We start from the raw sequence: 14334 nt of genomic DNA, 5'->3' as shown, positions 1-14334 counted from the left end.
TATCAATAACCTGGACATTTCTCTTTACGCAGGGCAATGAACCCTGTATGTATCGCTTTTAATGATGGCATTCGCCCAGTTGGAGAACCTGATTTCTTTTTCATATGCCTTCAATTCAAATAACGAATTCTTCTACTTCTACAGCTGGTTTTTCTAATATACATTTCAGTAAGAATAAAGTAATTGGCAAACATGATGTTAATTAGAGGAACTTTTCGTAGCATGCTTGACTGTTCTTTTTGCTGGTATTTGACGATTATGTCATTGTTTAGAGTTGCTAAGGTGATCATGTGAGAATACTCAGTTTTAGAACACTTGGAGTCCAAGTTTGTGGCTCATATCCTTGTGAATCACTCCACTTATAAATAAAATTAATTTGACACTGGGTAATTTCATCAACTTTACCTCTGGCAAGTTAAGTACAAGCCAATTGTTTTCTAGCAATAATAAATGAGTTATTTGTTGGCCAACCCCTTGCAGCAAATATCATTTAGCTCATTTAGAAATAGATAGACTCACTCCACCAGGAAATCAAAGTGGTATTGTATCAGGAAAATTGAATAAAAGGAGAATCTCTGTGTATATCACCACAGAACTGCTTAAAGCGAATTAAAGGGGGAAAAAAGAAAGAAAGAAATCCAGAAGCTTCCAACTGTTGGTGGAAGTCTAAACTGCTCCCTCAGATTGGAGGGCAACCAGAGATATTTGCCAAAATATTAAATGTGCATATTGTTTATATCATCCACAAACAATAGAGACACGCTCAGGCTAAATGAGGTGATAATAATTTATTTTTTAAAGATTTTATTTACTTATGTGAAGGAGAGAGAAAGAACAAGAGCAGGGGGAGAGAGAGAAGCAGGCTCCCTGCTGAGCAGGGAGCCTGATGCAGGGCTTGATCCCAGGACTCCAGGATCATGACCTGAGCTGAAACAAAGAGCTGGATGCTTAATGGACTGAGCCACCCAGGCGCCCCTACATTTGGCCAGCTTCTATAAGATCCCTTTCAGGACAAGTCATCCCCAACCCTTTTCCAATTTTGTGTCCCTCTGTTCGAGAATCAAGTTCCCAGGAGGGAGTATCTGATTGGCTTAGTCAGATCACATGACAAGAGGGCCAGTCACAGAGCTCCCTCTCCAGGAAGGGCACGGGCTGGCCCCACTTTGAATTTGCTATAAAAAAGCACAGTGGAAGACAACAATTTGAGATGCATTCTTATTTCATCTCTCTTTCCCCAAAGGAAAATGAGGTGCTGTTGTCAGAAAGGAGAAGAGCAGACAGGCAGACAAAAGCAACACGGGGTCAATCACTTTGCAACAGCACCTGACATCAGAGAATCTATTCTTCTACATCACATAGATGGCGAAAAATGGTTCTTAATGGTAAGAAAATAAAAATAAAAATAATAGGAATGTCCATCAATAAGGGAGTAGTTAAATAAGGTATTGTACATCCAGACAGGAATTCTAGCTGTCACTGGTCAGTGAAGTTAAAGGATACATGAAGATCTCTAACATTCATCCCTAAGTGATCAAGGAAGTTCCAGAAGGGGATGTAAAGTATAATAATGATCACGTACAATTTCAAAAGATGCATATGGAACAGGAAAGACTCATAAGGTCTAATGAGAAAACTGCCGTATTTTTGTCTTCCACCAAAATATATCCAGTGAGAAAAGTTCATTCTCTACCTAGGGGAGAATTCAGGTGGTGTCACGGCCTCTATGAACTCACAGGTAATAAACAAATGCTACAGTTTGCTTTAAGTCATAACCAGCCTGAACTTAGCAACTGAAGATGTCTAATCCTGTATAATAATAAAAATCCCAAACTTGACTTAAAGTAGATTTTCTCCCAACCTGCCCAAGCTGGAGCCTGCAGACGTTGAGGGCTCCTTGTGCTGTTTTCCTTCAGTACGGTTTTCCAACCCTCAGCTTGCTAAAGGATTCTGACCCCTGCAGGTTCAGAAGCAGAGAGTTCTTGCCCGACTGGGGATCCTGTAGGCTGGCCTCACTCTCTCTTCTGGGTGCTTTTAGGAGTGCCTCACAGGCCTCCTGTAAAGAACACGCAACAGCACCTTACATGACATTGGCTGCATTTTTTTCTCCAGGTGGCTATCCTCTCATGTTTGTTTCTTTGGGAGTCAGAGCCAGGTGGATTCACGTGGTTGACACCCATTGCCCCTCTAGGCGGCCCTCTTGGACATGATTGAAAATGGCCAGTTCTCCCTCCCATACAGTCCACATCTGGTCCATGAGAAGCACTCATAAACCCACCTCCCGCCCTCCCCACCAGCCACCTCTGGATGCATACAGTGCACCCCGGGTCACCCTACTCTGGCTGAAAGAACCTCTTCTCTCCTAACTGTGTGTCAGAGGCGGCCCCTGCCTTTGGAAGGGCCCCACTAAAGCTCCCGTGGTGGGGGGGGGGGGGGACGCCTGCGTGGCTCAGTCGGTGAAGCGTCTGCTTTCAGCTCAGGTCATGATCCCAGGGTCCTGGAATCGAGTCCCACATCAAGCTCCCTGCTCAGTAGAGAGCCTGCTTCTCCCTCTCCCTCTGTTGTTTCCCCTGCTTGTGCTCTCTCTCTATCAAATAAGTAAATAAAATATTTTTTTAAAAAATAAAGCTCCCATTGGCTTGAGATAAAGGGGAATCACCTCTGTGTTTCCACCCTTAGGAGATAGGACAGGTATTCAGAGCAACTGGAGTTACATCTTTTCAAAGTGATTCTCCCGACAGGTACTCTCTAATCCGCAATGACCTAGCTCTACCGTACCCTTCATGGGAGCCGTTCAACCAGTTCTTGACCACCGATTTTAAAATACCTGCACAGTGGTATATTTCAAATACCACCCTGTTGCCATGGGTTTCTCTGTCTCTGTCTCTATCTCCCTGTCTCCCTGTGTGTGTCTCTCTCTGTCTCTCTTTCTCTCTCTCTCACACACACACACCCTTTAAATCCAGTTTACCATCTTATTTCTCATGCACGTGAGCATGTGCGTGTGTGTGAAGTCATAGCAAACTCTGTATCCATCAGGGTCCTGGCATTGAAACTGGATAATATGAAAAGAATTTGATAAAAGTACAGGTGGAATTTTGGGAAAGAATAAGGTTTAGTGCAGTGCCCCCAGACTAATAAGAGCATGGAACCATTGTAACCCCCAAGCCGGACATAACCTGGAGAAGGAGGCTTTATGGAAAATGTCACTTTGGCTTTTGGCGGAGATGAAACCAACTCATGGTAACCCAACAGGGAGGGAACAAGAGGGAATAAATACCCTGACGTCCCTCGTCTCCCACCCTCCCATCTCCTACTAGTGCCTCCCTTTGGCCAAGTCCAGTGAGAGGCCGGAGAGCAAAGGATCACCCATGCAGTCTGGTGTGGGTCAGCCACCCTGAGGCAGGGTGGAGAAGGGTGCAGAAGAGATTAGGAGGGCAGGTGGAAGCGGCTCCCGCACACCTTCCAGACACTAACAGCACTCATCTATGGAGAGAGAAGTGAAAGATGACTTTTTCCCTTTATTCTTTCTAGTTTCGTATTGTGCATTTTAAATTTTTTATAACAACCATATCTTGATGTATTCTTTTTGTAATGTTTTCAGAAAGTAAAGAACCCACGGAGTTATAGTCACGACTGCATGATTTCACACGGTCGGTGGCGCTGTGCGCAGCCTTAGGGATTCTACTCCCGAGCTTATGAGTTTCCAGCGAGCGAGCTCGGGACGCGTGGAGTCGCTCCATCAGGGCATACTAGCACTTAGAGTCGAGTAAACTCCAGCGATATCGAGAGCCAAGCACGGACCGCGGCGGCGTTCCTACGGGGAGTGCGACGGAAACAGCCGGAGCTCACCCTTTGCGAGAGCACAATAACTGCCCCCAAAGACGTCTGTCTACGTGCTAATCTCTGTGACCCGTGAACGTGCTACTTTAGCCTCGCTGATGTGATTCAAGATCCCGAGATAGGGAGATTATTCTGGGTCATCTGTGGGCCCAGTGTAATCACAAGATCTTTAAAGGGTGGAAGAGGGCAGCAACAGGAGAGTCGGAGAAGATGCAACCGTGGAAGCCGAGGTCAGAGTGCTGTGACCACAAACCAGGGAAGACCAGGAAGCCTCTAGAAGCTGAAAAAGGCAAGGAACTGATTCTCCCCTTGAGCCGCCAGAAGGAATATGCCCTTGCCAATATCTTGAAGTTGGCTCTGTGAGACCCACTTTGGACTTCTGACCTCAGAATGGAAAGATAGTAAGTTTGTGTTGTTTCAACCCACAAGACTGGGGTCACCGGTTACAGAAGCTACTGGAAACTCACATACCTAGTTTTGTGTCCCGCCCTGTATTTCTCAGACCCTTTGCAGTTAGTGACGGGGGGGGGGGGGGGGGGCAAAGTGACTGCATTCTGGCCAGCAGAGAATAGATAAAAGTGACAGGCGTGACCTCAAGTCTTGGCCCCTGAAACATCCCACAGGATGCCCCACGCTCTCTCTGCTGGTCAACCCGGAGGACGGAGTGAATCCAGCAGGGGAGACTGAGGCCCTTGGAAATGGCTGAGCTGATAGGTGAGAGGACCCCAGGGCCCAGAACAACCCCCACCCCAACCCGCATTACACTCCGACATGAACAAGAAATACATCTTGCTACCGTAAATCATTGAAACATTGGAGCTGTTTGCTAAAGCAAGGAGCTTGCTTCGACTAACACAGGGAGTTCTGTTTCTTAGATGGTAAGGAGCTCATACTTCTACATGGACTCCTGTAGGGATTTTAATGATCAGAAGCCATCACGGAAACCTCAGGACCAGTTTTTTTTTTTTAATAATATTTTTTTTATTATGTTAGCCACCATACAGTACACCCCTAGTTTTTGATGTAAAGTTCCATGATTCATTACTTGCGTATAACACCCAGTGCACCATGCAATATGTGCCCTCCTTAATACCCATCACCAGCCTATCCCATTCCCCCACCCCCTTCCCTCTGATGCCCTCAGTTTGTTTCCCAGAGTCCATAGTCTCTCATGGTTCATTCCCCCTTCTGTTTACCCCCCCTTACTTCTTCCCTTTCTTCTCCTACTGATCTTCCTACTTCTTATGTTCCATAAATGAGTGAAACCATATGATAATTATCTTTCTCTGCTTGACTTATTTCGCTTAGCATTATCTCCTCCAGTCCCAACCATGTTGCAGCAAATGTTGAGAAATCGTTCTTTTTGATGGCTGAGTAATATTCCATTGTATATATGGACCACAGCTTCTTAATCCAGTCATCCGTTGAAGGGATCTCAGCTCCTTCCATGATTTAGCTATTGTGGACAATGCTGCTATGAACATTGGGGTGCCTATGGCCCTTCTCTTCACTACGTCTGTATCTTTGGGGCAAATACCCAGTAGTGCAATGGCTGGGTCATAGGGTAGCTCAATTTTTAACTTTTTAAGGGACCTCCACACTGTTTTCCAGAGTGGCTGTACCAACTTGCATTCCCACCAACAATGTAGGAGGGATCCCCTTTCTCCACATCCTCTCCAACATTTGTTGTTTCCTGCCTTGTCAATTTTTGTCAGGACCAGTTTTTAATCACAAATGCTCATGTTGTCCTAAAATGATTTTCTCAGATCTTGCAGAATAAAGGTATGCTTTTTTTCTAAAAAAAAAAAATCCAAAGGAAAGAATGTGTTTACAGCATGGCTTGTAAGAGTTGTTATTGGAGACATTAATCTGATGCTTCTGAAATTATAATCACTAATGTGCATGAGAAATCAAAGACAGAGCTTCTGTCATTTACGCAGAGGCAGAGACTGTAGCCCAGGCACTCACGCTTAGTGTGACAGTGTTTGGCTTCTTCACATGGCAGGTAATAGTCCAGTACTTGCAGAGTCAGGTGACACAAAGACAGAAAGGGAGTTTTAAAAATCCGCTTCGGTTTCCAAAAGAAATTAAATACTCGGAGCCAAAGTAGAGGAAATATCATTGTCGCCAGATTTCATTTGGCTAAAATGTGTAGTCGAGAACTTCACCAGAAACGCAGAAGCACTTTTGAGACATCAGATAGCCAGGAATGCCAATTACCATGAATCACAGTGCACTCAGTCCTTGGTCCTTGAAAGACAGAGAAATGTAACTTAAGGAAAATATTCCAAATGTCAAGTAGAAGTAAAGGTGAAATAATGAGCAGAATGGTCAGGTGCCCTAAAGGCTGTTTTTACCTACTTCCAACACCACCTTTAAAGCGGCCAGGCTGCTCACTCTGGCGAAGGTTCCTTGAGGCATGTTGTTCCAAATACACACAAGACACACGTCATTTCAGTAAAATGCAAATAATCCAGTCTTTCAGACTACTGGTATGAAGTCCTGAGGATGAGAAGAGCATTTTCTTCACCTTCGAATCCATAGCCTGTAACAGAGTTTTCCCACAATTTGTGGATGCTTGATAGAAGTTTTTGGTATAACCAAAAATCTCAAAATTTACGAAGCTCAGTCAAATCTGTACTGAGCAATCCTATGTTTTCATGATGGAAAAGAAAAACCAAAGGAAAAAAGTAAATGAACAGCAACCTAACGATTTTTAAAAAGTAAGTGAAGTGATGAATATAAGAATATATGGTAAATTAAAAATTTATGGTTTTCCCATATATACCAGCAATAATTGATTGCCAATCAAAATATAAAAGATTCCATTTATAAAGCAATTGAGTCATAAATTACCTTAGAATAACTTTAATGAGGTCTACATGTGGAAAACTATAAATCTTTATTTAGAACTTTGAAAGAAGGCTCGACTGAATGTAGAGATACTTTATTCATCAAATACAAATTCCTTGGGAGTCTTGGAGTTTTGCTATGAATAATTAGTGAATAGATAGACAGGGAACTCTGTTCTCTCCCCTAGCAGTCCTGCTTCTCTGACCAAACCCTAACTGCTACCAGGGCCTTGTCAATGTCATCCTCAACGTTATCAATCATAAAAGCTTTGGTTTTATCAGGTAATATTCTACACAAGCCAAAGTCTTTAAAAGGATTCATTTCTTTTCTATTGCCTTAATAATTAGAAGGCAAATATCATTCTCTCCATATTACAAACAGTTAAATAAACTGATAACAGAAGCCCCTTAAGGAAAAAGGTCTGACATACACATTTTTCATTCCAAAATTTACCACGAAGGAAAGGGGAATTGTAACTAGCCAGGTGAACAGGTCTCCCACCTTAGTTTATCTGTTAGAGGTTAAGGGGCCACCTCAGCTCAGCTCAGGGCCACGCGAGGGATTCAGTAAATCGGAAGCATTTGTGCGCATAAAAAATTCAATCCTCTGAATGTTTTGCTTTTAAAGGGAAGACCTCCCTCTGCTTGGTTAAACAAAACTCTTCTGATTAGTTCTAACCAGCCTTGAATTAGGAATGACTTGGCCTTGGGCAAGCTTCAAAGTAGAGCAAGTCAAAGCAAAGCATAAAGTGAGGGTGTGATTTTGCACAGGGTTTTTCTTATTTATTGGTTTCACCAACTCTCTCACTCCCCTGAAGGTCTAAGATACTAGAGACTTCATGCAAGAAAACACCTGCGTCGCAGAGCCTCCCTGAACCCAAGAGAGTTGCATATGCTTCCCGTCACGGGGCCACTTCCGGCACCACCGATCTGGCCCGTGCCCCGTGTTTGGGGGGGGTATGGATCTCAGCCCTCGTTTTCTGTGCCGCAACTGGATTTCTCTTTTGACGCTTCGTGCTGCCATGGTGAGGAGAAACTCACGCCATCTCACGAAACCTCGGTCAGGGTCTCTCTCACTTTTCCCTGGAGTTGCATGGAAGGGCAGGACCTTTAGAGGGTGCAGAGCCTTTGGGAAGGTGCCATGAGACCTTTCTTCCATCTGTTCCACACGAGTCCCCACTGAGACAGCTCATGTCCCTGACCATACCGTCCTTCTTGGTGGGTCCTCCTGTGGCTTCTGTGTCATACTTAGGACAAAAGGACCATCTGGCTGCTCCAGCACTCCACGGGGTGGCAAAGAATGCCCTGAAGATGAAAACGTGGGCTACTATGTCTCAAATAACATCTGGCCCTGGCGTATTATTAAACTTTGTTCTACTTGTCTCCATCTCTCAAGCAAGAAGTTGATCCCTCCAGGACACCAGCTATGCCTTAAATCTCTATACGTGCTCGCCAGTCAGCAGAGGTTCCCAACGATACACTTGTGCTGTTGACAATAATCCTGTATGGGTCACACACACTTGGGTATTTCTGGGGGCTTTCACTAGACAGGGGACCCATGTCTTAAGTCAGAACGCCCCAAAAGTGGACCCTGTGATAATCTGTATGCAAGTGATGTGTTGATTATGAAAGCAGTGCTCCCAGGGCAAACTGGGAAGCAAGGAAGAAGAGATGGGGGGCCCAGTAAAGGTTCACTCTCGGGTCAAAGCCCCACCGAGGGTAGCTGTAGCCCAATCCCAGTAAACAACACCTCAGGGGTGTTCCCCAAGGGAGTCGTGGATGCTGGAGCTAAGTCCCCTTCTCCAGGACTCCCAAGGGCAGTTCTTTAAAAAGGCTGGGGAGCACACAGACATGGTGAGAAAGGATCCAGGGGGTCTGAGCAGAGCCTGGGCACTGGCCAGTGGAGTGCCCCCCACTGACTTGACAGGTGAGGACAAGCTGGGAAGGGACGCTGGTGCGTGCCACACAGTGGCTGTAGCTGTAAGACAAACAGAACCAGGACAGGACAATGTTTTTAAAAAGCTTCGAACAAGGGTGTGAATACCTCCGGTTCACTGAGATTCTTTAACGCGTAACGTCAGCAGCAGTGTGACTTCTTGAGCAATGGCTTCAGGCCAAGAATTTATCAAACAGAGCTGCACAACTCTCACAGTGACAGTGACTGTCACTTCAGAACGGCAGCGGGCACGCACGGGGACGCAGAAGAGAATTCAAATTCAACCGACAGGTGCTTGGACACAGTATGTCCATGATATTTATCCACACAGATACGTTACATAGTTTATGGGGAAACGGTCTTGTGAAAATTCAAGAATTCTTTTACTCTATTTTGTATACGATATTTTAAAGGAGCCCCACTTATTCTGGAAAAGTTGGAAAACAGATCATGACTTCTAACTTTGGAGACCTTTCCCCTTACTGAGAGGAATCGTTCTCAAAGTGTGGGAGGTGTGGTTCCGGACCAGCAGCAGCAGCCCCACCTGGGGGTCGCTGGAAATGCAAGTTCTGGGGCTGAGCCTGCAGCTGTGGGTGGCCCAGGCCCCTGCAAGCTCACAGCCCCACGTGACTGTGGTGCACGCTGGGGTTTGGGAACCGCTGCTTTAGAAAGCTGCCTCCGAGGGGCATCGGGATGGCGCAGTCGGTTGAGCGTCAGACTCATGGTTTCATCTCCAGTCAAGATCTCAGGGTCCTGGGATCGAGCCCTGCATCGGCTCCATGCTCAGTGCAGAGTCCGCCTGGGATTCTCCCTCTCCCTCTGCCCCTCCCGCCCCCTCTCTCTCAAGTAAATCTTAAGAAAAAGAAAAAGAAAGAAAACCAGCTATTTGAGTTTAAGTTTACCATACAGAAAGGGGGAAACGTACACGGGAAAGAGTTCTCGCTATCAACTTAGAATTAAATTTCTCAGAAAACTTAACCTTATTGAAGCTACACAAGACAGATTTTATTTTAAAAATTATAACACCTTTAATGATTTTCTGATTCCAAAAACTTTCATGTTCATTATTTTAAAGTTTCAGGCACTACAGAAAGGAATTATGTATTTCTTTATATACATATACATGCATATATGGGAAGAATGAGCATTCCCTTAAATCCTACCACTTAGGAAACAAAATGAGTTAACATTTTGGTGTATGTCTTCCAGATTTTTTCCTCATATATATATATATTTTTTAGCAAAATAAAGGATCATACTAGACATGTTGTTTTGTAAATTTTTGCAAAGTACTTTTTAAATCTAAAAATATATCGTAGAGGGGCACCTGGGTGGCTCAGTCAGTTAGGTGTCCAACTCTTGATTTCCACTCAGGTCATGATCTCAGGGTCGTGAGATCAAGCCCTGCATCCGGCTCCATGCTGGGTGTAGAGCCTACTTAAGATTCTTTCTCTCCTCTCTCTCTGCCCCTTCTCTTCCCACTCACACTCACTCTTTCTCTCTTTGAAAAAAATAAAATAAAAATAAAAATATATCATAGATCTCTTTAATGTCAACAGGTAGAGGCCTCCTACATTGTGTTAATGTCTGCATAGTATCCCATCGGAAGGAAAACCACAATTTTTAAAGACTGCCTTATCACTGAACATGCAAGTTATTTCCAACATTAAACTATTATAAACAACGCTGCAATGAACATCCCTGTACTAACGCCTTTGTGTGCTGGGTTGAGTCGATGTCTTGCAGATCTCTCTCCCAAATTATATAATCCTACCTCCACGTGTAAGCCACCATGCTGGGGCACAAAATGTCATCACTGCCTTACCCCTCTCTTGCATCTTCTCCCGGCTGCTCCCCTCCTTCCCTCTCCCCCCTCTCTCCATCTGAGCTCCCCCTTGAGTTCTCTCTGCCCTCCCCTCCTCTCTCAGCCTCTCCCAAGCAGGAGCTTTTCACGCAGGAGGATACGGACCTGGACTCTGCCTCCCTCTGTGCCAAACCCTAAAATTCATGCCAGAGACTTGGGCGAGAGGCGAACGCACAGAAGGAAAAGATTGCATTAGAAACTCTAGTTAAAAATGCCTTGTATTTTCTCCTTGTCTCCCAAGGAAACCCTCCCTCCCCCTCTGGAAAACTGGCTCACATCATTTCCCATACCAGCTGAACGGCAAGGCAGATCTCATCACTATGTCATTCAGTTTAGGGACAGGACTTGCAAGGGCGCAAGAGTGGCTACTTCCTCTCGGAGGGCAAAGCCAGGCAGAAGAAAGAAAGAGGAACAGAGAGGGGAGCTGAAGAGGGTGGAAGGAGCAGAGCGGGGGAGGGGGGAGGAGGACGGGAACTTTTCACAGAGGTCTGTGTCGTTTTGGAGCAGGGAGCAAAACAGAGCTGCCGCCCTGCGCCCCTCATCACCAGGAGCGCCGATTACACTTACTACCCGAGCAACCTGTGCGTCCATAAATCCTCCAGCCTTTTTTCTTTACGACCTCAAACAAAATTCCACTTCTGCGGAGGTGGCCACAGGCCATAATAAATACATCTCCAGCAACTTCAGCTCATAATGTTGCCAGAATCCTTGTGCCAAATTTCATCCAAAAAGTTGAAGTTTCAACCGCCTGAGCTACACATTTTTAAATGTGTTTTTCCTTTGACCATATAATTGGGATAAAAACGGTAACTCCCACAGAAATGTCAACACACATCTGAAATTGAAAGATGAAACGAATCATCTTTCGACTGGTGATATAAATTCATCCACACAAAGAAATTGATCCACATATTTTCCATTCTGCTGTGTCACTTGCACCAATAAATGCCAAAAACAGAGTTGTACAACTTTCCAGCAAACCTGAAATTTTGTAAGTAAAATGTCTAGTCACCTGAGCAAGAATGTGAGCCTGACTAGAAGTAGTAATAATGTGGACCCATCCTCTGCAGTAATGGCAAATTACTGTTGTGGTGGCCTGTCTGCCCCCTCACCTCCCTGTGGCCCCCAAGCCCCACTTCAGCCCACTGTCCCGTCCCAGACACCTCGTGCTCTGTGCCACCTGCTCAGGGCTGCAGACCCTCCCTCACCTCTCTGATCACTGGGCTTGCAGATTCACCTTCCCACCCACACCAGGTGGTACCCACTGCTGGCCTCTGTTGGGTTTATCCAACTCTGACACTGGGTCCCGGGGTCCATATAATCCTTCCGCCTGCCGCCCACCCAGACTCGAAATCCTGCCAGAGCATCTTGGTCATGTGACGTCTTGGCCAATGGGAAACCAGCAAAGTGACAGGTGCTTCTTGAAGGAGCCCAGGCCAGCTGGAGGACAAGGGATGACATCATCCAACTGTCAACCCAGGCCCAGCTGGCCTAACCACCATCCCCCCAAGAGAGTGGTGAAAAATAATAAAATGTACTTGTTTAGAATAAACGGATAATTTGCACATGAAAAGGATGGGGATTGTCCTAGTTTTCACAAACTCTGTCCCCTTGCTGACACACTTCCTTATGTCAGAGATACAGGACCTGTATCTGTAGGCCCCAGAGATATAAGGCCACACTTTCAAAAGACACTCACTGGATCTGTAGCTGATTAGTCCAGATTTAGGAAACACCACCTACCGGTGTTTGGGGATTTTGATTGGAGTCGCATCATCTTGGAGCGTCTACACTGAGTCAGGAACAGCCCCGTCATGACGCTGGGGGTCCCCAGATGAAGCATCACTCGAGGCCTGAAAAACCCAAACTCTGCCTGGAAACTGGCCCCAGCTCCTGGGAACGCACGTCTTCACATGTGCGTGCACACCTTCAGGCACACACGCGCACACACACACACACTTAGTGGGTGCGGCGCTTTGGGCATGTGCAGCCCCGCTGGTGACAAGGGTCACTGGCCGACCCCAGGAGGAGCTCGCTGCCTTCCTAGCTGAGCACAGTGGACCGGTGGTGGCAGAGCCGCTGCTCACGGCAGCGGCCCTCCACCAGCAGGGACCCGGCCTCTTCCGAGGAGCCTCGCATACTCCGTGACTGCGCAAGCAGTGTGCTCATGGGAGGCCGAGCTCCCCCTGGAGGCCGGCCCGCGCGCGGACCTGAGGAATGCTCCCGGGCCACTTCTGAAGGCAGGAGTGGAGGCCCCAGGGTGTGGACAAGTGCACCCGAGGCACCAAGGGGACTGGGTTTCATTCTCCACTTCCCGGGAGACTTTCCGACAGGTTACGGCGGGGCGTAAAGACGCCAAGTAGTGTTAAGGGACACATGGCAGGTTCCCACTTTACTCTGGGCGCTGTCATCAGTTATTTTAAGAATGCATGTCTTTCCTCCAAATTTAATTATAAACCGTGCTTGGGCAAGAATCGCATGTAACGTGTTTTAGGGTGCTAGGCAAAATGCTATGAAGAGTGCAAAATGCATTTTGACTTGAATCGCCATGGAAAGGAGTAACATACGCCAATGTGTATTATTTTTAAATGATACTAGATCAGATCTCCCCTGACAGACAGAAACAGACCACAGAGTGAATCCATATCAAAACAGATGTGTTTAAATCCAGACGACTCCGGTGGCACAGTGGAGAGAACACAGGCCGAGCATCTGAAAGCCTGATCTCTCGCACGCATTTTGGGTTCGGCCACCAGCCACCCCCGCCCCGCCCCCCAGCCATGCTGGGGAAGCGCCTTCACTCACCTGGGCCTCGGTTGTCTCATCTCAAAATGTGCGGCATTTGGACCACTTGTAAAGGGACAATTTGACCTCCATCACGGGATTACTTACTTTTTGCTGTAAGAACATAAATATACACAAGTATCAAATAAGATATCAACCATTTAGGCTTGTAGCTGGCTTTTAAGTATCACCAAAGCACATTCCAAAAGCATTGTTCTTAGTAAGCAATAACAACACTACAAGTCCCAGGACTTGGCAAAACTAGTGTGAGAGAGAAAGTCACGTTTCTGAGAGTGCCCTGGCCCTCACCTCCGGCGGTGCTGCGGCCGGCCGCGCAGACTCAGCGCGGGGCTGGCTTACACTGGGAGCGCGGTGGGCCGTCCTCCACCTGCAGCACCTGTGTGGCCTTAGGGAGCCCGAGCCTCTGGGCGCCTCCCCTGGCAGGTGAAGCAGTAATGCTCGGCACCAGCCTGACCACAAACACAAATGCAAATGAGAAAACAGAACTGCAGGACAGTGGGTGATTAGAAAGCCATCCACAGAACCCAGAATATACTTCTATTTTAGATTATCCCCGAAATTCAAACAAAGTTCTAGTCTTGTAGAGAATTTCGAGGCTTTTTGGAATTTGCCACGACACTTCCGCTGGAGAAATGCCGGAATCCAAAACCCCTACCGGCCCTTCAAGGTTTTACAGCCCATTCTGCGCAAATCCAACCTCACCTGAGCCTCAGAAATACCGATTGCAGTGCACAGATCGGCCACCAGAGGGAAATAGAGATCCACACATGAAGATAAGGGGACGAAGCGCCGTCTCCTCCTCCACCTGCCAGAAGCAAGAGGTTGGCGACAATAGTGCGCCGTTGTTCCCTTCCTGTGGGTCCTACACATAAAATAGTTCAACCCAGCTATGCACGTGACAGGTGTACAAATGATACACATCCATTCTTTTACTCAAATCAGAGAGTTTTTCTTTTTATTATTTTCTCTTCATTTATTTATATTTATTGAACAAACTTTGAGTGCCCTCTATGGGCAAGAAAAAGACATGCTCCCAG

General features: G+C 46.4%; 1 long non-coding RNA gene across 1 annotated transcript in view; it reads right to left on the bottom strand.

Moving 5' to 3' along the window:
- Positions 1-4437: 4437 nt before the first annotated feature.
- Positions 4438-14334, bottom strand: part of LOC123797498 (uncharacterized) — a 215686-nt gene continuing 205789 nt past the window's right edge. Inside the window, exons 5-9 of the long non-coding RNA XR_015726160.1 lie at positions 14000-14102; positions 13298-13390; positions 12236-12345; positions 6202-6385; positions 4438-6090 (exon numbers count right to left, since the gene is read on the bottom strand). This is a non-coding gene — a long non-coding RNA (uncharacterized LOC123797498). The remainder of the gene's footprint in view (positions 6091-6201; positions 6386-12235; positions 12346-13297; positions 13391-13999; positions 14103-14334) is intronic.

This window comes from Ursus americanus, chromosome 11 (genome assembly GCF_024610735.1).
Source record: "Ursus americanus isolate L20-20 chromosome 11, mUrsAme1.1.p, whole genome shotgun sequence".
Classification (NCBI taxonomy): domain Eukaryota; kingdom Metazoa; phylum Chordata; class Mammalia; order Carnivora; family Ursidae; genus Ursus; species Ursus americanus.
This window is presented reverse-complemented; position numbering and strand designations above follow the sequence as displayed.